The sequence below is a fragment of the Atractosteus spatula genome, chromosome 6 (genome assembly GCF_055471065.1).
Source record: "Atractosteus spatula isolate fAtrSpa1 chromosome 6, fAtrSpa1.hap1, whole genome shotgun sequence".
Taxonomy (NCBI): domain Eukaryota; kingdom Metazoa; phylum Chordata; class Actinopteri; order Semionotiformes; family Lepisosteidae; genus Atractosteus; species Atractosteus spatula.
The window spans coordinates 17,022,011-17,046,903 of NC_142711.1; positions in this window are offsets into that span (position 1 = coordinate 17,022,011).

The following is a 24,893-nucleotide window of genomic DNA, read 5'->3' on the forward strand; positions in this document are numbered from 1 at the left end:
CACAGAATTGAAACCCTTTCACTCTAGATGCATTAAACAATAACTGTGAAATGGTAATTGACATGATTCTGACTAATTGGGAGTCATTTTGGACTTTTTTTGAACACAGTTTATAAAGCAGGGATTTGGAAGTCTGTTCCAAAAGTGTCCGAGGTAGGGTTAGGGTTAGTGTTGGAACAACACCTACACATTTTCTAATGCATTTGCTGTGCTTTAGGATGTATTTGCAGTGCAGGAAAAGTGTTGTTTTGCTGTTTCCTCGAAAAAGAAATTTGACCCAATTTTGCCATTTTTGCTAAGCCGCGTGGCCATCGAAAATGGTCGAAAATCAAAATTCTCAATCCACACTTTGAACATGCTAAACTTTCTTGTTTTCTATTTTTAAAACAAGAGGAAAGAACAATTTTGGCCCAACCTTTCTGGTAATTGTAATGCTCACGTGAAAACCACTTGATAATGGCATATTTGAAATGTCTTTCCAGCAGCAGTTTTGTAAAAAAAGCAATGCCACAGAATTGAAACCCTTTCACTCTAGATGCATTAAACACTAACTGTGAACTGGTAATTGACATGATTCTGACTAATTGGGAGTCATTTTGGACTTTTTTGATCACAGTTTTTAAAGCAGGGATTTGGAAGTCTGTTGCAAAAGTGTCCGAGGTAGGGTTAGGGTTAGTGTTGGAACAACACCTACACATTTTCTAATGCATTTGCTGTGCTTTAGGATGTATTTGAAGTGCAGGAAAAGTGTTGTTTTGCTGTTTCCTCGAAATACAAATTTGACCCAATTTTGCCGTTTTTGCGAAGCCGCGCGGCTGTCGAAAATGGTCGAAAATCAAAATTCTCAATCCACACTATGAACATGCTATACTTTCTTCTTTTCTATTTGTAAAACTAGAGGAAAGAACAATTTTGGCCCAGCCTTTCTGTTAATTGTAATGCTCACGTGAAAACCTGTCGATAATGGCATATTTGAAATGTCTTTCCAGCAGCAGTTTTGAAAAAAAAGCAATGCCACAGAATTGAAACCCTTTCACTCTAGATGCATTAAACAATAACTGAGAACTGGTAATTGACATGATTCTGACTAATTGGGAGTCATTTTGGACTTTTTTGAACACAGTTTTTAAAGCAGGGATTTGGAAGTCTGTTCCAAAAGTGTCCGAGGTAGGGTTAGGGTTAGTGTTGGAACAACACCTACACATTTTCAAATGCATTTGCTGTGCTTTAGGATGTATTTGCAGTGCAGGAAAAGTGTTGTTTTGCTGTTTCCTCGAAAAACAAATTTGACCCAATTTTGCCGTTTTTGCTAAGCCGCGCGGCTGTCGAAAATGGTCGAAAATCAAAATTCTCAATCCACACTATGAACATGCTAAACTTTCTTCTTTTCTATTTGTAAAACTAGAGGAAAGAACAATTTTGGCCCAGCCTTTCTGGTAATTGTAATGCTCACGTGAAAACCACTTGAAAATGGCATATTTGAAATGTCTTTCCAGCAGCAGTTTAGTAAAAAAGCAATGCCACAGAATTGAAACCCTTTCACTCTAGATGCATTAAACAATAACTGTGAAATGGTAATTGACATGATTCTGACTAATTGGGAGTCATTTTGGACTTTTTTTGAACACAGTTTATAAAGCAGGGATTTGGAAGTCTGTTCCAAAAGTGTCCGAGGTAGGGTTAGGGTTAGTGTTGGAACAACACCTACACATTTTCTAATGCATTTGCTGTGCTTTAGGATGTATTTGCAGTGCAGGAAAAGTGTTGTTTTGCTGTTTCCTCGAAAAAGAAATTTGACCCAATTTTGCCATTTTTGCTAAGCCGCGTGGCCATCGAAAATGGTCGAAAATCAAAATTCTCAATCCACACTTTGAACATGCTAAACTTTCTTGTTTTCTATTTTTAAAACAAGAGGAAAGAACAATTTTGGCCCAACCTTTCTGGTAATTGTAATGCTCACGTGAAAACCACTTGATAATGGCATATTTGAAATGTCTTTCCAGCAGCAGTTTTGTAAAAAAAGCAATGCCACAGAATTGAAACCCTTTCACTCTAGATGCATTAAACACTAACTGTGAACTGGTAATTGACATGATTCTGACTAATTGGGAGTCATTTTGGACTTTTTTGATCACAGTTTTTAAAGCAGGGATTTGGAAGTCTGTTGCAAAAGTGTCCGAGGTAGGGTTAGGGTTAGTGTTGGAACAACACCTACACATTTTCTAATGCATTTGCTGTGCTTTAGGATGTATTTGAAGTGCAGGAAAAGTGTTGTTTTGCTGTTTCCTCGAAATACAAATTTGACCCAATTTTGCCGTTTTTGCGAAGCCGCGCGGCTGTCGAAAATGGTCGAAAATCAAAATTCTCAATCCACACTATGAACATGCTAAACTTTCTTCTTTTCTATTTGTAAAACTAGAGGAAAGAACAATTTTGGCCCAGCCTTTCTGGTAATTGTAATGCTCACGTGAAAACCAATCGATAATGGCATATTTGAAATGTCTTTCCAGCAGCAGTTTGGTAAAAAAAGCAATGCCACAGAATTGAAACCCTTTCACTCTAGATGCATTAAACAATAACTGTGAACTGGTAATTGACATGATTCTGACTAATTGGGAGTCATTTTGGACTTTTTTTGAACACAGTTTATAAAGCAGGGATTTGGAAGTCTGTTCCAAAAGTGTCCGAGGTAGGGTTAGGGTTAGTGTTGGAACAACACCTACACATTTTTTAATGCATTTGCTGTGCTTTAGGATGTATTTGCAGTGCAGGAAAAGTGTTGTTTTGCTGTTTCCTCGAAATACAAATTTGACCCAATTTTGCCGTTTTTGCGAAGCCGCGCGGCTGTCGAAAATGGTCGAAAATCAAAATTCTCAATCCACACTATGAACATGCTAAACTTTCTTCTTTTCTATTTGTAAAACTAGAGGAAAGAACGATTTCGGCCTAACCTTTCTGGTAATTGTAATGCTCACGTGAAAACAACTCAAAAATGGCATATTTGAAATGTCTTTCCAGCAGCAGTTTTGTAAAAAAGCAATGCCACAGAATTGAAACCCTTTCATTCTAGATGCATTAAGCAATAACTGTGAACTGGTAATTGACATGATTCTGACTAATTGGGAGTCATTTTGGACTTTTTTGAACACAGTTTTTAAAGCAGGGATTTGGAAGTCTGTTCCAAAAGTGTCCGAGGTAGGGTTAGGGTTAGTATTGGAACAACACCTACACATTGTCTAATGCATTTGCTGTGCTTTAGGATGTACTTGCAGTGCAGGAAAAGTGTTGTTTTGCTGTTTCCTCGAAAAAGAAATTTGACCCAATTTTGCCATTCTTGCTAAGTCGCGCGGCTGTCGAAAATGGTCGAAAATCAAAATTCTCAATCCACACTTTGAACATGCTAAACTTTCTTCTTTTCTATTTTTAAAACTAGAGGAAAGAACAATTTCGGCCCAACCTTTCTGGTAATTGTAATGCTCACGTGAAAACCAATCGATAATGGCATATTTGAAATGCCTTTCCAGCAGCAGTTTGGTAAAAAAAGCAATGCCACAGAATTGAAACCCTTTCACTCTAGATGCATTAAACAATAACTGTGAACTGGTAATTGACATGATTCTGACTAATTGGGAGTCATTTTGGACTTTTTTTTTCACAGTTTTTAAAGCAGGGATTTGGAAGTCTGTTGCAAAAGTGTCCGAGGTAGGGTTAGGGTTAGTGTTGGAACAACACCTACACATTTTCTAATGCATTTGCTGTGCTTTAGGATGTATTTGCAGTGCAGGAAAAGTGTTGTTTTGCTGTTTCCTCGAAAAACAAATTTGACCCAATTTTGCCGTATTTGCGAAGCCGCGCGGCTGTCGAAAATTGTCGAAAATCAAAATTCTCAATCCACACTATGAACATGCTAAACTTTCTTCTTTTCTATTTGTAAAACTAGGGGAAAGAACAATTTTGGCCCAGCCTTTCTGTTAATTGTAATGCTCACGTGAAAACCACTCGATAATGGCATATTTGAAACGTCTTTCCAGCAGCAGTTTTGTAAAAAAACAATGCCACAGAACTAAAAACCTTTCACTCTAGATGCATTAAACAATAACTGTGAACTGGTAATTGACATGATTCTGACTAATTGGGAGTCATTTTGGACTTTTTTGAGCACAGTTTTTAAAGCAGGGATTTGGAAGTCTGTTCCAAAAGTGTCCGAGGTAGGGTTAGGGTTAGTATTGGAACAACACCTACACATTTTCAAATGCATTTGCTGTGCTTTAGGATGTATTTGCAGTGCAGGAAAAGTGTTGTTTTGCTGTTTCCTCGAAAAACAAATTTGACCCAATTTTGCCGTTTTTGCTAAGCCGCGCGGCTGTCGAAAATGGTCGAAAATCAAAATTCTCAATCCACACTTTGAACATGCTAAATTTCTTCTTTTCTATTTTTAAAACTAGAGGAAAGAACAATTTCGGCCCAACCTTTCTGGTAATTGTAATGCTCACGTGACAACCACTCGATAATGGCATATTTGAAATGTCTTTCCAGCAGCAGTTTTGTAAAAAAAGCAATGCCACAGAATTGAAACCCTTTCACTCTAGATGCATTAAGCAATAACTGTGAACTGGTAATTGACATGATTCTGACTAATTGGGAGTCATTTTGGACTTTTTTGATCACAGTTTTTAAAGCAGGGATTTGGAAGTCTGTTGCAAAAGTGTCCGAGGTAGGGTTAGGGTTAGTGTTGGAACAACACCTACACATTTTCTAATGCATTTGCTGTGCTTTAGGATGTATTTGCAGTGCAGGAAAAGTGTTGTTTTGCTGTTTCCTCGAAAAACAAATTTGACCCAATTTTGCCGTTTTTGCGAAGCCGCGCGGCTGTCGAAAATGTTCGAAAATCAAAATTCTCAATCCACACTATGAACATGGTAAATTTTCTTCTTTTCTATTTGTAAAACTAGAGGAAAGAACAATTTTGGCCCAACCTTCCTGGTAATTGTAATGCTCACGTGAAAACCACTCGAAAATGGCATATTTGAAATGTCTTTCCAGCAGCAGTTTAGTAAAAAAGCAATGCCACAGAATTGAAACCCTTTCACTCTAGATGCATTAAACAATAACTGTGAAATGGTAATTGACATGATTCTGACTAATTGGGAGTCATTTTGGACTTTTTTTGAACACAGTTTATAAAGCAGGGATTTGGAAGTCTGTTCCAAAAGTGTCCGAGGTAGGGTTAGGGTTAGTGTTGGAACAACACCTACACATTTTCTAATGCATTTGCTGTGCTTTAGGATGTATTTGCAGTGCAGGAAAAGTGTTGTTTTGCTGTTTCCTCGAAAAAGAAATTTGACCCAATTTTGCCATTTTTGCTAAGCCGCGCAGCTATCGAAAATGGTCGAAAATCAAACTTCTCAATCCACACTATGAACATGCTAAACTTTCTTCTTTTCTATTTGTAAAACTAGAGGAAAGAACAATTTTGGCCCAGCCTTTCTGTTAATTGTAATGCTCACGTGAAAACCTGTCGATAATGGCATATTTGAAATGTCTTTCCAGCAGCAGTTTTGAAAAAAAAGCAATGCCACAGAATTGAAACCCTTTCACTCTAGATGCATTAAACAATAACTGAGAACTGGTAATTGACATGATTCTGACTAATTGGGAGTCATTTTGGACTTTTTTGAACACAGTTTTTAAAGCAGGGATTTGGAAGTCTGTTCCAAAAGTGTCCGAGGTAGGGTTAGGGTTAGTGTTGGAACAACACCTACACATTTTCAAATGCATTTGCTGTGCTTTAGGATGTATTTGCAGTGCAGGAAAAGTGTTGTTTTGCTGTTTCCTCGAAAAACAAATTTGACCCAATTTTGCCGTTTTTGCTAAGCCGCGCGGCTGTCGAAAATGGTCGAAAATCAAAATTCTCAATCCACACTATGAACATGCTAAACTTTCTTCTTTTCTATTTGTAAAACTAGAGGAAAGAACAATTTTGGCCCAGCCTTTCTGGTAATTGTAATGCTCACGTGAAAACCACTCGAAAATGGCATATTTGAAATGTCTTTCCAGCAGCAGTTTAGTAAAAAAGCAATGCCACAGAATTGAAACCCTTTCACTCTAGATGCATTAAACAATAACTGTGAAATGGTAATTGACATGATTCTGACTAATTGGGAGTCATTTTGGACTTTTTTTGAACACAGTTTATAAAGCAGGGATTTGGAAGTCTGTTCCAAAAGTGTCCGAGGTAGGGTTAGGGTTAGTGTTGGAACAACACCTACACATTTTCTAATGCATTTGCTGTGCTTTAGGATGTATTTGCAGTGCAGGAAAAGTGTTGTTTTGCTGTTTCCTCGAAAAAGAAATTTGACCCAATTTTGCCATTTTTGCTAAGCCGCGTGGCCATCGAAAATGGTCGAAAATCAAAATTCTCAATCCACACTTTGAACATGCTAAACTTTCTTGTTTTCTATTTTTAAAACAAGAGGAAAGAACAATTTTGGCCCAACCTTTCTGGTAATTGTAATGCTCACGTGAAAACCACTTGATAATGGCATATTTGAAATGTCTTTCCAGCAGCAGTTTTGTAAAAAAAGCAATGCCACAGAATTGAAACCCTTTCACTCTAGATGCATTAAACACTAACTGTGAACTGGTAATTGACATGATTCTGACTAATTGGGAGTCATTTTGGACTTTTTTGATCACAGTTTTTAAAGCAGGGATTTGGAAGTCTGTTGCAAAAGTGTCCGAGGTAGGGTTAGGGTTAGTGTTGGAACAACACCTACACATTTTCTAATGCATTTGCTGTGCTTTAGGATGTATTTGAAGTGCAGGAAAAGTGTTGTTTTGCTGTTTCCTCGAAATACAAATTTGACCCAATTTTGCCGTTTTTGCGAAGCCGCGCGGCTGTCGAAAATGGTCGAAAATCAAAATTCTCAATCCACACTATGAAAATGCTAAACTTTCTTCTTTTCTATTTGTAAAACTAGGGGAAAGAACAATTTTGGCCCAGCCTTTCTGTTAATTGTAATGCTCACGTGAAAACCACTCGATAATGGCATATTTGAAATGTCTTTCCAGCAGCAGTTTTGTAAAAAAAGCAATGCCACAGAATTGAAACCCTTTCACTCTAGATGCATTAAACACTAACTGTGAACTGGTAATTGACATGATTCTGACTAATTGGGAGTCATTTTGGACTTTTTTGATCACAGTTTTTAAAGCAGGGATTTGGAAGTCTGTTCCAAAAGTGTCCGAGGTAGGGTTAGGGTTAGTGTTGGAACAACACCTACACATTTTCTAATGCATTTGCTGTGCTTTAGGATGTATTTGCAGTGCAGGAAAAGTGTTGTTTTGCTGTTTCCTCAAAAAACACATTTGACCCAATTTTGACGTTTTTGCTAAGCCGCGCGGCTGTCGAAAATGGTCGAAAATCAAAATTCTCAATCCACACTTTGAACATGCTAAATTTCTTCTTTTCTATTTTTAAAACTAGAGGAAAGAACAATTTCGGCCCAACCTTTCTGGTAATTGTAATGCTCACGTAAAAACCACTCGATAATGGCATATTTGAAATGTCTTTCCAGCAGCAGTTTTGTAAAAAAACAATGCCACAGAACTAAAAACCTTTCACTCTAGATGCATTAAACAATAACTGTGAACTGGTATTTGACATGATTCTGACTAATTGGGAGTCATTTTGGACTTTTTTGAACACAGTTTTTAAAGCAGGGATTTGGAAGTCTGTTCCAAAAGTGTCCGAGGTAGGGTTAGGGTTAGTGTTGGAACAACACCTACACATTTTCTAATGCATTTGCTGTGCTTTAGGATGTATTTGCAGTGCAGGAAAAGTGTTGTTTTGCTGTTTCCAAGAAAAACAAATGTGACCCAATTTTGCCGTTTTTGCTAAGCCGCGCAGCTATCGACAATGGTCGAAAATCAAACTTCTCAATCCACACTATGAACATGCTAAACTTTCTTCTTTTCTATTTGTAAAACTAGAGGAAAGAACAATTTTGGCCCAGCCTTTCTGTTAATTGTAATGCTCACGTGAAAACCTCTCGATAATGGCATATTTGAAATGTCTTTCCAGCAGCAGTTTTGTAAAAAAAGCAATGCCACAGAATTGAAACCCTTTCACTCTAGATGCATTAAACAATAACTGAGAACTGGTAATTGACATGATTCTGACTAATTGGGAGTCATTTTGGACTTTTTTGAACACAGTTTTTAAAGCAGGGATTTGGAAGTCTGTTCCAAAAGTGTCCGAGGTAGGGTTAGGGTTAGTGTTGGAACAACACCTACACATTTTCAAATGCATTTGCTGTGCTTTAGGATGTATTTGCAGTGCAGGAAAAGTGTTGTTTTGCTGTTTCCTCGAAAAACAAATTTGACCCAATTTTGCCGTTTTTGCTAAGCCGCGCGGCTATCGAAAACGGTCGAAAATCAAAATTCTCAATCCACACTTTGAACATGCTAAACTTTCTTCTTTTCTATTTTTAAAACTAGAGGAAAGAACAATTTCGGCCCAACCTTTCTGGTAAATGTAATGCTCACGTGAAAACCTCTCGATAATGGCATATTTGAAATGTCTTTCCAGCAGCAGTTTTGTAAAAAAAGCAATGCCACAGAATTGAAACCCTTTCACTCTAGATGCATTAAACAATAACTGAGAACTGGTAATTGACAAGATTCTGACTAATTGGGAGTCATTTTGGACGTTTTTGAACACAGTTTTTAAAGCAGGGATTTGGAAGTCTGTTCCAAAAGTGTCCGAGGTAGGGTTAGGGTTAGTGTTGGAACAACACCTACACATTTTCAAATGCATTTGCTGTGCTTTAGGATGTATTTGCAGTGCAGGAAAAGTGTTGTTTTGCTGTTTCCTCGAAAAACAAATTTGACCCAATTTTGCCGTTTTTGCTAAGCCGCGCGGCTGTCGAAAATGGTCGAAAATCAAAATTCTCAATCCACACTTTGAACATGCTAAATTTCTTCTTTTCTATTTTTAAAACTAGAAGAAAGAACAATTTCGGCCCAACCTTTCTGGTAATTGTAATGCTCACGTGACAACCACTCGATAATGGCATATTTGAAATGTCTTTCCAGCAGCAGTTTTGTAAAAAAAGCAATGCCACAGAATTGAAACCCTTTCACTCTAGATGCATTAAACACTAACTGTGAACTGGTAATTGACATGATTCTGACTAATTGGGAGTCATTTTGGACTTTTTTGAACACAGTTTTTAAAGCAGGGATTTGGAAGTCTGTTCCAAAAGTGTCCGAGGTAGGGTTAGGGTTAGTGTTGGAACAACACCTACACATTTTCAAATGCATTTGCTGTGCTTTAGGATGTATTTGCAGTGCAGGAAAAGTGTTGTTTTGCTGTTTCCTCGAAAAACAAATTTGACCCAATTTTGCCGTTTTTGCTAAGCCGCGCGGCTATCGAAAACGGTCGAAAATCAAAATTCTCAATCCACACTTTGAACATGCTAAACTTTCTTCTTTTCTATTTTTAAAACTAGAGGAAAGAACAATTTCGGCCCAACCTTTCTGGTAAATGTAATGCTCACGTGAAAACCTCTCGATAATGGCATATTTGAAATGTCTTTCCAGCAGCAGTTTTGTAAAAAAAGCAATGCCACAGAATTGAAACCCTTTCACTCTAGATGCATTAAACAATAACTGAGAACTGGTAATTGACAAGATTCTGACTAATTGGGAGTCATTTTGGACGTTTTTGAACACAGTTTTTAAAGCAGGGATTTGGAAGTCTGTTCCAAAAGTGTCCGAGGTAGGGTTAGGGTTAGTGTTGGAACAACACCTACACATTTTCAAATGCATTTGCTGTGCTTTAGGATGTATTTGCAGTGCAGGAAAAGTGTTGTTTTGCTGTTTCCTCGAAAAACAAATTTGACCCAATTTTGCCGTTTTTGCTAAGCCGCGCGGCTGTCGAAAATGGTCGAAAATCAAAATTCTCAATCCACACTTTGAACATGCTAAATTTCTTCTTTTCTATTTTTAAAACTAGAAGAAAGAACAATTTCGGCCCAACCTTTCTGGTAATTGTAATGCTCACGTGACAACCACTCGATAATGGCATATTTGAAATGTCTTTCCAGCAGCAGTTTTGTAAAAAAAGCAATGCCACAGAATTGAAACCCTTTCACTCTAGATGCATTAAACACTAACTGTGAACTGGTAATTGACATGATTCTGACTAATTGGGAGTCATTTTGGACTTTTTTGAACACAGTTTTTAAAGCAGGGATTTGGAAGTCTGTTCCAAAAGTGTCCGAGGTAGGGTTAGGGTTAGTGTTGGAACAACACCTACACATTTTCTAATGCATTTGCTGTGCTTTAGGATGTATTTGCAGTGCAGGAAAAGTGTTGTTTTGCTGTTTCCTCGAAAAACAAATTTGACCCAATTTTGCCGTTTTTGCGAAGCCGCGCGGCTGTCGAAAATGGTAGAAAATCAAACTTCTCAATCCACACTATGAACATGCTAAACTTTCTTCTTTTCTATTTTTAAAACTAGAGGAAAGAACAATTTCGGCCCAACCTTTCTGGTAATTGTAATGCTCACGTGAAAACCACTCGAAAATGGCATATTTGAAATGTCTTTCCAGCAGCAGTTTAGTAAAAAAGCAATGCCACAGAATTGAAACCCTTTCACTCTAGATGCATTAAACAATAACTGTGAACTGGTATTTGACATGATTCTGACTAATTGGGAGTCATTTTGGACTTTTTTGAACACAGTTTTTAAAGCAGGGATTTGGAAGTCTGTTCCAAAAGTGTCCGAGGTAGGGTTAGGGTTAGTGTTGGAACAACACCTACACATTTTCTAATGCATTTGCTGTGCTTTAGGATGTATTTGCAGTGCAGGAAAAGTGTTGTTTTGCTGTTTCCTCGAAAAACAAATTTGACCCAATTTTGCCGTTTTTGCGAAGCCGCGCGGCTGTCGAAAATGGTCGAAAATCAAACTTCTCAATCCACACTTTGAACTTGCTAAACTTTCTTCTTTTCTATTTTTAAAAATAGAGGAAAGAACAATTTTGGCCCAACCTTTCTGGTAATTGTAATGCTCACGTGAAAACCTCTCGATAATGGCATATTTGAAGTGTCTTTTCAGCAGCAGTTTTGTAAAAAAAGCAATGCCACAGAATTGAAACCCTTTCACTCTAGATGCATTAAACAATAACTGTGAACTGGTAATTGACATGATTCTGACTAATTGGGAGTCATTTTGGACTTTTTTGAACACAGTTTTTAAAGCAGGGATTTGGAAGTCTGTTCCAAAAGTGTCCGAGGTAGGGTTTGGGTTAGTGTTGGAACAAGACCTACACATTTTCTAATGCATTTGCTGTGCTTTAGGATGTATTTGCAGTGCAGGAAAAGTGTTGTTTTGCTGTTTCCTCGAAAAACAAATTTGACCCAATTTTGCCATTTTTACTAAGCCGCGCGGTTGTCGAAAATGGTCGAAAATCAAAATTCTCAATCCACACTTTGAACATGCTAAACCTTCTTCTTTTCTTTTTGTAAAACTAGAGGAAAGAACAATTTTGGCCCAACCTTTCTGGTAATTGTAATGCTCACGTGACAACCACTCGATAATGGCATATTTGAAACGTCTTTCCAGCAGCAGTTTTGTAAAAAAAGCAATACCACAGAATTGAAACCCTTTCACTCTAGATGCATTAAACAATAACTGTGAACTGGTAATTGACATGATTCTGACTAATTGGGAGTCATTTTGGACTTTTTTGAACACAGTTTTTAAAGCAGGGATTTTTTAATTCTGTTCCAAAAGTGTCCGAGGTAGGGTTAGGGTTAGTGTTGGAACAACACCTACACATTTTCTAATGGATTTGCTGTGCTTTAGGATGTATTTGCAGTGCAGGAAAAGTGTTGTTTTGCTGTTTCCAAGAAAAACAAATTTGACCCAATTTTACCGTTTTTGCTAAACCGCGCGGCTGTCGAAAATGGTCAAAAATCAAAATTCTCAATCCACACTTTGAACTTGCTAAACTTTCTTGTTTTCTATTTTTAAAAATAGAGGAAAGAACAATTTTGGCCCAACCTTTCTGGTAATTGTAATGCTCACGTGACAACCACTCGATAATGGCATATTTGAAACGTCTTTCCAGCAGCAGTTTTGTAAAAAAAGCAATACCACAGAATTGAAACCCTTTCACTCTAGATGCATTAAACAATAACTGTGAACTGGTAATTGACATGATTCTGACTAATTGGGAGTCATTTTGGACTTTTTTGAACACAGTTTTTAAAGCAGGGATTTTTTAAGTCTGTTCCAAAAGTGTCCGAGGTAGGGTTAGGGTTAGTGTTGGAACAACACCTACACATTTTCTAATGGATTTGCTGTGCTTTAGGATGTATTTGCAGTGCAGGAAAAGTGTTGTTTTGCTGTTTCCAAGAAAAACAAATTTGACCCAATTTTACCGTTTTTGCTAAACCGCGCGGCTGTCAAAAATGGTCAAAAATCAAAATTCTCAATCCACACTTTGAACTTGCTAAACTTTCTTGTTTTCTATTTTTAAAAATAGAGGAAAGAACAATTTTGGCCCAACCTTTCTGGTAATTGTAATGCTCACGTGAAAACCTCTCGATAATGGCATATTTGAAGTGTCTTTTCAGCAGCAGTTTTGTAAAAAAAGCAATGCCACAGAATTGAAACCCTTTCACTCTAGATGCATTAAACAATAACTGTGAACTGGTAATTGACATGATTCTGACTAATTGGGAGTTATTTTGGACTTTTTTGAACACAGTTTTTAAAGCAGGGATTTGGAAGTCTGTTCCAAAAGTGTTCGAGGTAGGGTTAGGGTTAGTGTTGGAACAACACCTACACATTTTCTAATGCATTTGCTGTGCTTTAGGATGTATTTGCAGTGCAGGAAAAGTGTTGTTTTGCTGTTTCCTCGAAAAACAAATTTGACCCAAGTTTGCCGTTTTTGCTAAGCTGCGCGGCTGTCGAAAATGGTCGAAAATCAAAATTCTCAATCCACACTTTGAACATTCTAAACTTTCTTCTTTTCTGTTTTTAAAACTAGAGGAAAGAACAATTTTGGCCCAACCTTTCTGGTAATTGTAATGCTCACGTGACAACCACTCGATAATGGCATATTTGAAATGTCTTTCCAGCAGCAGTTTTGTAAAAAAAGCAATGCCACAGAATTGAAACCCTTTAACTCTAGATGCATTAAACAATAACTGTGAACTGGTAATTGACATGATTCTGACTAATTGGGAGTCATTTTGGACTTTTTTGAACACAGTTTTTAAAGCAGGGATTTTTTAAGTCTGTTCCAAAAGTGTCCAAGGTAGGGTTAGGGTTAGTGTTGGAACAACACCTACACATTTTCTAATGCATTTGCTGTGCTTTAGGATGTATTTGCAGTGCAGGAAAAGTGTTGTTTTGCTGTTTCCTCGAAAAACAAATTTGACCCAATTTTGCCGTTTTTGCTAAACCGCGCAACTGTCGAAAATGGTCAAAAATCAAAATTCTCAATCCACACTTTGAACTTGCTAAACTTTCGTGTTTTGTATTTGAAAAACTAGAGGAAAGAACAATTTTGGCCCAGCCTTTCTGGTAAGTGTAATGCTCACGTGAAAACCACTCGATAATGGCATATTTGAAATGTCTTTCCAGCAGCAGTTTTGTAAAAAAAGCAATGCCACAGAATTGAAACCCTTTCACTCTAGATGTATTAAACAATAACTGTGAACTGGTAATTGACATGATTCTGACTAATTGGGAGTCATTTTGGACTTTTTTGAACACAGTTTTTAAAGCAGGGATTTGGAAGTCTGTTCCAAAAGTGTCCGAGGTAGGGTTAGGGTTAGTGTTGGAACAACAGCTACACATTTTCTAATGCATTTGCTGTGCTTTAGGATGTATTTGCAGTGCAAGAAAAGTGTTGTTTTGCTGTTTTCTCGAAAAACAAATTTGACCCAATTTTGCCGTTTTTGCTAAGCCTCGCGGCTGTCGAAAATGGTCGAAAATCAAAATTCTCAAATCAAACTTTGAACATGCTAAACTTTCCTCTTTTCTTTTTGTAAAACTAGAGGAAAGAACAATTTTGGCCCAACCTTTCTGGTAATTGTAATGCTCACGTGACAACCACTCGATAATGGCATATTTGAAACGTCTTTCCAGCAGCAGTTTTGTAAAAAAAGCAATACCACAGAATTGAAACCCTTTCACTCTAGATGCATTAAACAATAACTGTGAACTGGTAATTGACATGATTCTGACTAATTGGGAGTCATTTTGGACTTTTTTGAACACAGTTTTTAAAGCAGGGATTTTTTAAGTCTGTTCCAAAAGTGTCCGAGGTAGGGTTAGGGTTAGTGTTGGAACAACACCTACACATTTTCTAATGGATTTGCTGTGCTTTAGGATGTATTTGCAGTGCAGGAAAAGTGTTGTTTTGCTGTTTCCAAGAAAAACAAATTTGACCCAATTTTACCGTTTTTGCTAAGCCGCGCGGCTGTCGAAAATGGTCAAAAATCAAAATTCTCAATCCACACTTTGAACTTGCTAAACTTTCTTGTTTTCTATTTTTAAAAATAGAGGAAAGAACAATTTTGGCCCAACCTTTCTGGTAATTGTAATGCTCACGTGAAAACCACTCGATAATGGCATATTTGAAATGTCTTTCCAGCAGCAGTTTTGTAAAAAAAGCAATGCCACAGAATTGAAACCCTTTCAGTCTAGATGCATTAAACACTAACTGTGAACTGGTAATTGACATGATTCTGACTAATTGGGAGTCATTTTGGACTTTTTTGAACACAGTTTTTAAAGCAGGGATTTGGAAGTCTGTTCCAAAAGTGTCCGAGGTAGGGTTAGGGTTAGTGCAGGAACAACACCTACACATTTTCTAATGCATTTGCTGTGCTTTAGGATGTATTTGCAGTGCAGGAAAAGTGTTGTTTTGCTGTTTCCTCGAAAAAGACATTTGACCCAATTTTGCCGTTTTTGCTAAGCCGCGCGGCTGTCGAAAATGGTCGAAAATCAAAATTCTCAATCCACACTATGAACATGCTAAACTTTCTTCTTTTCTATTTGTAAAACTAGAGGAAAGAACAATTTTGGCCCAGCCTTTCTGGTAATTGTAATGCTCACGTGAAAACCACTCGATAATGGCATATTTGAAATGTCTTTCCAGCAGCAGTTTTGTAAAAAAAGCAATGCCACAGAATTGAAACCCTTTCACTCTAGATGCATTAAACAATAACTGTGAACTGGTAATTGACATGATTCTGACTAATTGGGAGTCATTTTGGACTTTTTTGAACACAGTTTTTAAAGCAGGGATTTGGAAGTCTGTTCCAAAAGTGTCCGAGGTAGGGTTAGGGTTAGAGTTGGAACAACACCTACACATTTTCTAATGCAGTTGCTGTGCTTTAGGATGTATTTGCAGTGAAGGAAAAGTGTTGTTTTGCTGTTTCCTCGAAAAACAAATTTGACCCAATTTTGCCGTTTTTGCTAAGCCGCGCAGCTGTCGAAAATGGTCGAAAATCAAACTTCTCAATCCACACTATGAACATGCTAAACTTTCTTCTTTTCTATTTTTAAAACTAGAGGAAAGAACAATTTTGGCCCAACCTTTCTGGTAATTGTAATGCTCACGTGACAACCACTCGATAATGGCATATTTGAAATGTCTTTCCAGCAGCAGTTTTGTAAAAAAAGCAATGCCACAGAATTGAAACCCTTTCACTCTAGATGCATTAAACAATAACTGTGAACTGGTAATTGACATGATTCTGACTAATTGGGAGTCATTTTGGACTTTTTTGGCACAGTTTTTAAAGCAGGGATTTGGAAGTCTGTTCCAAAAGTGTCGAGGTAGGGTTAGGGTTAGTGTTGGAACAACACCTACACATTTTCTAATGCATTTGCTGTGCTTTAGGATGCATTTGCAGTGCAGGAAAAGTGTTGTTTTGCTGTTTCCTCGAAAAACACATTTGACCCAATTTTGCCGTTTTTGCTAAGCCGCGCGGCTGTCGAAAATGGTCGAAAATCAAAATTCTCAATCCACACTATGAACATGCTAAACTTTCTTCTTTTCTATTGTAAAACTAGAGGAAAGAACAATTTTGGCCTAGCCTTTCTGGTAAGTGTAATGCTCACGTGAAAACCACTCGATAATGGCATATTTGAAGTGTCTTTTCAGCAGCAGTTTTGTAAAAAAAGCAATGCCACAGAATTGAAACCCTTTCACTCTAGATGCATTAAACAATAACTGTGAACTGGTAATTGACATGATTCTGACTAATTGGGAGTCATTTTGGACTTTTTTGAACACAGTTTTTAAAGCAGGGATTTGGAAGTCTGTTCCAAAAGTGTCCGAGGTAGGGTTTGGGTTAGAGTTGGAACAACACCTACACATTTTCTAATGCATTTGCTGTGCTTTAGGATGTATTTGCAGTGAAGGAAAAGTGTTGTTTTGCTGTTTCCTCGAAAAACAAATTTGACCCAATTTTGCCGTTTTTGCTAAGCCGCGCAGCTGTCGAAAATGGTCGAAAATCAAACTTCTCAATCCACACTATGAACATGCTAAACTTTCTTCTTTTCTATTTGTAAAACTAGAGGAAAGAACAATTTTGGCCCAGCCTTTCTGGTAATTGTAATGCTCACGTGAAAACCACTCGATAATGGCATATTTGAAATGTCTTTCCAGCAGCAGTTTTGTAAAAAAAGCAATGCCACAGAATTGAAACCCTTTCACTCTAGATGCATTAAACAATAACTGTGAACTGGTAATTGACATGATTCTGACTAATTGGGAGTCATTTTGGACTTTTTTGGCACAGTTTTTAAAGCAGGGATTTGGAAGTCTGTTCCAAAAGTGTCGAGGTAGGGTTAGGGTTAGTGTTGGAACAACACCTACACATTTTCTAATGCATTTGCTGTGCTTTAGGATGCATTTGCAGTGCAGGAAAAGTGTTGTTTTGCTGTTTCCTCGAAAAACACATTTGACCCAATTTTGCCGTTTTTGCTAAGCCGCGCGGCTGTCGAAAATGGTCGAAAATCAAAATTCTCAATCCACACTATGAACATGCTAAACTTTCTTCTTTTCTATTGTAAAACTAGAGGAAAGAACAATTTTGGCCTAGCCTTTCTGGTAAGTGTAATGCTCACGTGAAAACCACTCGATAATGGCATATTTGAAGTGTCTTTTCAGCAGCAGTTTTGTAAAAAAAGCAATGCCACAGAATTGAAACCCTTTCACTCTAGATGCATTAAACAATAACTGTGAACTGGTAATTGACATGATTCTGACTAATTGGGAGTCATTTTGGACTTTTTTGAACACAGTTTTTAAAGCAGGGATTTGGAAGTCTGTTCCAAAAGTGTCCGAGGTAGGGTTAGGGTTAGAGTTGGAACAACACCTACACATTTTCTAATGCATTTGCTGTGCTTTAGGATGTATTTGCAGTGAAGGAAAAGTGTTGTTTTGCTGTTTCCTCGAAAAACAAATTTGACCCAATTTTGCCGTTTTTGCTAAGCCGCGCAGCTGTCGAAAATGATCGAAAATCAAACTTCTCAATCCACACTATGAACATGCTAAACTTTCTTCTTTTCTATTTGTAAAACTAGAGGAAAGAACAATTTTGGCCCAGCCTTTCTGGTAATTGTAATGCTCACGTGAAAACCACTCGATAATGGCATATTTGAAATGTCTTTCCAGCAGCAGTTTTGTAAAAAAAGCAATGCCACAGAATTGAAACCCTTTCACTCTAGATGCATTAAACAATAACTGTGAACTGGTAATTGACATGATTCTGACTAATTGGGAGTCATTTTGGACTTTTTTGAACACAGTTTTTAAAGCAGGGATTTGGAAGTCTGTTCCAAAAGTGTCCGAGGTAGGGTTAGGGTTAGAGTTGGAACAACACCTACACATTTTCTAATGCAGTTGCTGTGCTTTAGGATGTATTTGCAGTGAAGGAAAAGTGTTGTTTTGCTGTTTCCTCGAAAAACAAATTTGACCCAATTTTGCCGTTTTTGCTAAGCCGCGCAGCTGTCGAAAATGGTCGAAAATCAAACTTCTCAATCCACACTATGAACATGCTAAACTTTCTTCTTTTCTATTTTTAAAACTAGAGGAAAGAACAATTTTGGCCCAACCTTTCTGGTAATTGTAATGCTCACGTGACAACCACTCGATAATGGCATATTTGAAATGTCTTTCCAGCAGCAGTTTTGTAAAAAAAGCAATGCCACAGAATTGAAACCCTTTCAGTCTAGATGCATTAAACAATAACTGTGAACTGGTAATTGACATGATTCTGACTAATTGGGAGTCATTTTGGACATTTTTGAGCACAGTTTTTAAAGCAGGGATTTGGAAGTCTGTTCCAAAAGTGTCCGAGGTAGGGTTAGGGTTAGTGTTAGAACAACACCTACACATTTTCTAATGCATTTGCTGTGTTTTAGGATGTATTTGCAGTGCAGGAAAAGTGTTGTTTTGCTGTTTCCTCGAAAAACAAATTTGACCCAATTTTGCCATTTTTGCTAAGCCGCGCGGCTGTCGAAAATGGTCGAAAATCAAAATTCTCAATCCACACTTTGAACATGCTAAACTTTCTTCTTTTCTATTTGTAAAACTAGAGGAAAGAACAATTTTGGCCCAACCTTTCTGGTAATTGTAATGCTCACGTGACAACCACTCGATAATGGCATATTTGAAATGTCTTTCCAGCAGCAGTTTTGTAAAAAAAGCAATGCCACAGAATTGAAACCCTTTCACTCTAGATGCATTAAACAATAACTGTGAACTGGTAATTGACATGATTCTGACTAATTGGGAGTCATTTTGGACTTTTTTGGCACAGTTTTTAAAGCAGGGATTTGGAAGTCTGTTCCAAAAGTGTCGAGGTAGGGTTAGGGTTAGTGTTGGAACAACACCTACACATTTTCTAATGCATTTGCTGTGCTTTAGGATGCATTTGCAGTGCAGGAAAAGTGTTGTTTTGCTGTTTCCTCGAAAAACACATTTGACCCAATTTTGCCGTTTTTGCTAAGCCGCGCGGCTGTCGAAAATGGTCGAAAATCAAAATTCTCAATCCACACTATGAACATGCTAAACTTTCTTCTTTTCTATTGTAAAACTAGAGGAAAGAACAATTTTGGCCTAGCCTTTCTGGTAAGTGTAATGCTCACGTGAAAACCACTCGATAATGGCATATTTGAAGTGTCTTTTCAGCAGCAGTTTTGTAAAAAAAGCAATGCCACAGAATTGAAACCCTTTCACTCTAGATGCATTAAACAATAACTGTGAACTGGTAATTGACATGATTCTGACTAATTGGGAGTCATTTTGGACTTTTTTGAACACAGTTTTTAAAGCAGGGATTTGGAAGTCTGTTCCAAAAGTGTCCGAGGTAGGGTTAGGGTTAGTGTTGGTACAACACCTACACATTTTCTAATGCATTTGCTGTGCTTTAGGATGCATTTGCAGTGCAGGAAAAGTGTTGTTTTGCTGTTTCCTCGAAAAACACATTTGACCCAATTTTGCCGTTTTTGCTAAGCCGCGCGGCTGTCGAAAATGGTCGAAAATCAAAATTCTCAATCCTCACATTTGAACATGCTAAATTTCTTCTTTTCTATTTTTAAAACTAGAGGAAAGAACAGTTTTGTCCCAGCCTTTCTGTTAATTGTAATGCTCACGTGAAAACCTCTCGATAATGGCATATTTGAAATGTCTTTCCAGCAGCAGTTTTGTAAAAAAAGCAATGCCACAGAATTGAAACCCTTTCACTCTAGATGCATTAAACAATAACTGTGAACTGGTATTTGACATGATTCTGACTAATTGGGAGTCATTTTGGACTTTTTTGAACACAGTTTTTAAAGCAGGGATTTGGAAGTCTGTTCCAAAAGTGTCCGAGGTAGGGTTAGGGTTAGTGTTGGAACAACAACTACACATTTTCTAATGCATTTGCTGTGCTTTAGGATGTATTTGCAGTGCAGGAAAAGTGTTGTTTTGCTGTTAACTCGAAAAACAAATTTGACCCAATTTTGCAGTTTTTGCTAAGCCGCGCGGCTGTCGAAAATGGTCGAAAATCAAACTTCTCAATCCACACTATGAACATGCTAAACTTTCTTCTTTTCTATTTGTAAAACTAGAGGAAAGAACAATTTTTGCCCAGCCTTTCTGGTAATTGTAATGCTCACGTGAAAACCACTCGATAATGGCATATTTGAAATGTCTTTCCAGCAGCAGTTTTGTAAAAAAAGCAATGCCACAGAATTGAAACCCTTTCACTCTAGATGCATTAAACAATAACTGTGAACTGGTAATTGACATGATTCTGACTAATTGGGAGTCATTTTGGACTTTTTTGAACACAGTTTTTAAAGCAGGGATTTGGAAGTCTGTTCCAAAAGTGTCCGAGGTAGGGTTAGGGTTAGAGTTGGAACAACACCTACACATTTTCTAATGCATTTGCTGTGCTTTAGGATGTATTTGCAGTGAAGGAAAAGTGTTGTTTTGCTGTTTCCTCGAAAAACAAATTTGACCCAATTTTGCCGTTTTTGCTAAGCCGCGCAGCTGTCGAAAATGATCGAAAATCAAACTTCTCAATCCACACTATGAACATGCTAAACTTTCTTCTTTTCTATTTGTAAAACTAGAGGAAAGAACAATTTTGGCCCAGCCTTTCTGGTAATTGTAATGCTCACGTGAAAACCACTCGATAATGGCATATTTGAAATGTCTTTCCAGCAGCAGTTTTGTAAAAAAAGCAATGCCACAGAATTGAAACCCTTTCACTCTAGATGCATTAAACAATAACTGTGAACTGGTAATTGACATGATTCTGACTAATTGGGAGTCATTTTGGACTTTTTTGAACACAGTTTTTAAAGCAGGGATTTGGAAGTCTGTTCCAAAAGTGTCCGAGGTAGGGTTAGGGTTAGAGTTGGAACAACACCTACACATTTTCTAATGCAGTTGCTGTGCTTTAGGATGTATTTGCAGTGAAGGAAAAGTGTTGTTTTGCTGTTTCCTCGAAAAACAAATTTGACCCAATTTTGCCGTTTTTGCTAAGCCGCGCAGCTGTCGAAAATGGTCGAAAATCAAACTTCTCAATCCACACTATGAACATGCTAAACTTTCTTCTTTTCTATTTTTAAAACTAGAGGAAAGAACAATTTTGGCCCAACCTTTCTGGTAATTGTAATGCTCACGTGACAACCACTCGATAATGGCATATTTGAAATGTCTTTCCAGCAGCAGTTTTGTAAAAAAAGCAATGCCACAGAATTGAAACCCTTTCAGTCTAGATGCATTAAACAATAACTGTGAACTGGTAATTGACATGATTCTGACTAATTGGGAGTCATTTTGGACATTTTTGAGCACAGTTTTTAAAGCAGGGATTTGGAAGTCTGTTCCAAAAGTGTCCGAGGTAGGGTTAGGGTTAGTGTTAGAACAACACCTACACATTTTCTAATGCATTTGCTGTGTTTTAGGATGTATTTGCAGTGCAGGAAAAGTGTTGTTTTGCTGTTTCCTCGAAAAACAAATTTGACCCAATTTTGCCATTTTTGCTAAGCCGCGCGGCTGTCGAAAATGGTCGAAAATCAAAATTCTCAATCCACACTTTGAACATGCTAAACTTTCTTCTTTTCTATTTGTAAAACTAGAGGAAAGAACAATTTTGGCCCAACCTTTCTGGTAATTGTAATGCTCACGTGACAACCACTCGATAATGGCATATTTGAAATGTCTTTCCAGCAGCAGTTTTGTAAAAAAAGCAATGCCACAGAATTGAAACCCTTTCACTCTAGATGCATTAAACAATAACTGTGAACTGGTAATTGACATGATTCTGACTAATTGGGAGTCATTTTGGACTTTTTTGGCACAGTTTTTAAAGCAGGGATTTGGAAGTCTGTTCCAAAAGTGTCGAGGTAGGGTTAGGGTTAGTGTTGGAACAACACCTACACATTTTCTAATGCATTTGCTGTGCTTTAGGATGCATTTGCAGTGCAGGAAAAGTGTTGTTTTGCTGTTTCCTCGAAAAACACATTTGACCCAATTTTGCCGTTTTTGCTAAGCCGCGCGGCTGTCGAAAATGGTCGAAAATCAAAATTCTCAATCCACACTATGAACATGCTAAACTTTCTTCTTTTCTATTGTAAAACTAGAGGAAAGAACAATTTTGGCCTAGCCTTTCTGGTAAGTGTAATGCTCACGTGAAAACCACTCGATAATGGCATATTTGAAGTGTCTTTTCAGCAGCAGTTTTGTAAAAAAAGCAATGCCACAGAATTGAAACCCTTTCACTCTAGATGCATTAAACAATAACTGTGAACTGGTAATTGACATGATTCTGACTAATTGGGAGTCATTTTGGACTTTTTTGAACACAGTTTTTAAAGCAGGGATTTGGAAGTCTGTTCCAAAAGTGTCCGAGGTAGGGTTAGGGTTAGTGTTGGAACAACACCTACACATTTTCTAATGCATTTGCTGTGCTTTAGGATGCATTTGCAGTGCAGGAAAAGTGTTGTTTTGCTGTTTCCTCGAAAAACACATTTGACCCAATTTTGCCGTTTTTGCTAAGCCGCGCGGCTGTCGAAAATGGTCGAAAATCAAAATTCTCAATCCTCACATTTGAACATGCTAAATTTCTTCTTTTCTATTTTTAAAACTAGAGGAAAGAACAGTTTTGTCCCAGCCTTTCTGTTAATTGTAATGCTCACGTGAAAACCTCTCGATAATGGCATATTTGAAATGTCTTTCCAGCAGCAGTTTTGTAAAAAAAGCAATGCCACAGAATTGAAACCCTTTCACTCTAGATGCATTAAACAATAACTGTGAACTGGTATTTGACATGATTCTGACTAATTGGGAGTCATTTTGGACTTTTTTGAACACAGTTTTTAAAGCAGGGATTTGGAAGTCTGTTCCAAAAGTGTCCGAGGTAGGGTTAGGGTTAGTGTTGGAACAACAACTACACATTTTCTAATGCATTTGCTGTGCTTTAGGATGTATTTGCAGTGCAGGAAAAGTGTTGTTTTGCTGTTAACTCGAAAAACAAATTTGACCCAATTTTGCAGTTTTTGCTAAGCCGCGCGGCTGTCGAAAATGGTCGAAAATCAAACTTCTCAATCCACACTATGAACATGCTAAACTTTCTTCTTTTCTATTTGTAAAACTAGAGGAAAGAACAATTTTTGCCCAGCCTTTCTGGTAATTGTAATGCTCACGTGAAAACCACTCGATAATGGCATATTTGAAATGTCTTTCCAGCAGCAGTTTTGTAAAAAAAGCAATGCCACAGAATTGAAACCCTTTCACTCTAGATGCATTAAACAATAACTGTGAACTGGTAATTGACATGATTCTGACTAATTGGGAGTCATTTTGGACTTTTTTGAACACAGTTTTTAAAGCAGGGATTTGGAAGTCTGTTCCAAAAGTGTCCGAGGTAGGGTTAGGGTTAGTGTTGGAACAACACCTACACATTTTCAAATGCATTTGCTGTGCTTTAGGATGTATTTGCAGTGCAGGAAAAGTGGTGTTTTGCTGTTTCCTCGAAAAACAAATTTGACCCAATTTTGCCATTCTTGCCAAGCCGCGCGGCTGTCGAAAATGGTCGAAAATCAAAATTCTCAATCCACACTTTGAACATGCTAAACTTTCTTCTTTTCTATTTGTAAAACTAGAGGAAAGAACAATTTTGGCCCAGCCTTTCTGGTAATTGTAATGCTCACGTGAAAACCACTCGATAATGGCATATTTGAAATGTCTTTCCAGCAGCAGTTTTGTAAAAAAGCAATGCCACAGAATTGAAACCCTTTCACTCTAGATGCATTAAACAATAACTGTGAACTCGTAATTGACATGATTCTGACTAATTGGGAGTCATTTTGGACTTTTTTGAACACAGTTTATAAAGCAGGGATTTGGAAGTCTGTTCCAAAAGTGTCCGAGGTAGGATTAGGGTTCGTGTTGGAACAACACCTACACATTTTCTAATGCATTTGCTGTGCTTTAGGATGTATTTGCAGTGCAGGAAAAGTGTTGTTTTGCTGTTTCCTCGAAAAACAAATTTGACCCAATTTTGCCGTTTTTGCTAAGCCGCGCGGCTGTCGAAAATGGTCGAAAATCAAACTTCTCAATCCACACTATGAACATGCTAAACTTTCTTCTTTTCTATTTGTAAAACTAGAGGAAAGAACAATTTTGGCCCAGCCTTTCTGGTAATTGTAATGCTCACGTGAAAACCACTCGATAATGGCATATTTGAAATGTCTTTCCAGCAGCAGTTTTGTAAAAAAGCAATGCCACAGAATTGAAACCCTTTCACTCTAGATGCATTAAACAATAACTGTGAACTGGTAATTGACATGATTCTGACTAATTGGGAGTCATTTTGGACTTTTTTGAACACAGTTTATAAAGCAGGGATTTGGAAGTCTGTTCCAAAAGTGTCCGAGGTAGGATTAGGGTTCGTGTTGGAACAACACCTACACATTTTCTAATGCATTTGCTGAGCTTTAGGATGTATTTGCAGTGCAGGAAAAGTGTTGTTTTGCTGTTTCCTCGAAAAACAAATTTGACCCAATTTTGCCATTTTTGCTAAGCCGCGCGGCTGTCGAAAATGGTCGAAAATCAAAATTCTCAATCCACACTTTGAACATGCTAAACATTCTTCTTTTCTATTTTTAATACTAGAGGAAAGAACAATTTTGGCCCAGCCTTTCTGGTAATTGTAATGCTCACGTGAAAACCACTAGATTAATGGCACATTTGAAATGTCTTTCCAGCAGCAGTTTTGTAAAAAAAGCAATGGCACAGAATTGAAACCCTTTCACTCTAGATACATTAAACAATAACTGTGAAGTGGTAATTGACATG